We start from the raw sequence: 1,300 nt of genomic DNA on the forward strand, positions 1-1,300 counted from the left end.
AAAAAAAAAAAAAAAAAACAAGACTTCCATGAAGATGAATTAAGCAAACAAAATTGATACTGCCTCTGCATGCTAACCATGTAATTTAAAGGACACGAGAAATGTTAAAAAACCATTTGAACCAACTATGTATTCACAGGGAAAATACAGGAGGTTCTTAAAAACTCAAAAGCCTCAGCCAGCAGCCCTGTGGAATTTTCGGCGGTGCTCCCCACCCCCACCCCCACCCCGCTTCCAGCCCAAAAGCCGATCCAGGCAGGAGGAAGACACCCAGCCTTTGTGCTATTTCCTGTTCTCTCCCCCCGCTTCGGGCCTTCGGAATATCGCAAACCGGGCACCGAAACTCGGCGCGGCGGCGGCCGCCCCACAAAGGCAGCGCCGGGACCGCCATCTTGGCGCGGCCACCGGGCCCATTCATTCTCGGGGCCGGGCCGGGGTCCGCGCCGCCCGGGGGCCGACACCCGCGGGGCGCCGGCGCAGGACAGACCCCGGCCCGGGCAGGAGAAGGGCGAGGCCACAGCGCGGCCGCCCCCGCCGCTCCGCACGGCCCAAGGGCCGGAACCGTTATTTTCCCATTTCCCGACGCCGCGCCCGGCTTCCGCTTTAAATCCCCGCTCCGCCCGCGGCGCGCGGCCCGGCTTCCCCATTTCATTGTTCCCGTCCCCGCGCTGCCCCCGCGGCCGCCCGGCCCTCAAAGTCACCCCGACTGGCCGCCCGCGCGGGGGCCCCGGCCGCCGACGCCGCCCCGTCTGCAGCCCAGCCCGGCCTTTGTTCTCGCGCCGCGGCCCGAGCGCCACGTCCCGCTCCCCACGCAGAGCCCGGCCCCGCCCGACCCGCGTCCCCGGGGCCCCGGCCGCCGCCGAGGGAAGCGCCCGCGGCGCGCACCGCACCGCGCGCCGGGGCCGAACCTGGTTCCCAGCCCCGGGCCTCGGATCCCGGCTCCTCTCCGCAGACCCCGCCCTCGGCCTCGGCCCCGGCCCTGCACCCGAGCCTCGGACCCCGGCCCCCGGGCGCCGCCCGCCGCTCTCGGGCGGGGCAGGAAGACGCGGCCCGGACCGGTGGGGTGGGGGTGGGGGCGGGGCGGGCGGCCCCCGGGCGGGTGGACGGACGGGGACGGGGACGGGGACGGGGGCGGGGGCGGGGGCGGGGGCGGGGGCCGGGGCCGGAGTCTCGCTCTGTCGCCCAGGCTGGAGTGCAGTAGCGCGATCTCGACTCACTGCAACCTCCACCTTCCGGGTTCAAGCGATTCTCGTGCCTCAGCCTCCCAAGTAGCAGGGATTACAGGCGTGCACCACCACGC

At 70.8% G+C, this 1,300-nt stretch overlaps 1 protein-coding gene across 1 annotated transcript in view; it reads right to left on the reverse strand.

Annotated features, from left to right (window-relative positions):
- Positions 1-797, reverse strand: part of GNB1 (G protein subunit beta 1) — a 104,418-nt gene extending 103,621 nt beyond the window's left edge. The window contains exon 1 of the mRNA XM_017542623.1: positions 702-797. The gene's annotated coding sequence lies outside the window, so the exon portion shown is untranslated. The remainder of the gene's footprint in view (positions 1-701) is intronic.
- Between the last annotated feature and the right edge of the window lie 503 nt (positions 798-1,300).

The sequence above is a fragment of the Cebus imitator genome, unplaced genomic scaffold, assembly GCF_001604975.1.
Source record: "Cebus imitator isolate Cc_AM_T3 unplaced genomic scaffold, Cebus_imitator-1.0 Scaffold145, whole genome shotgun sequence".
Classification (NCBI taxonomy): Eukaryota; Metazoa; Chordata; class Mammalia; order Primates; family Cebidae; genus Cebus; species Cebus imitator.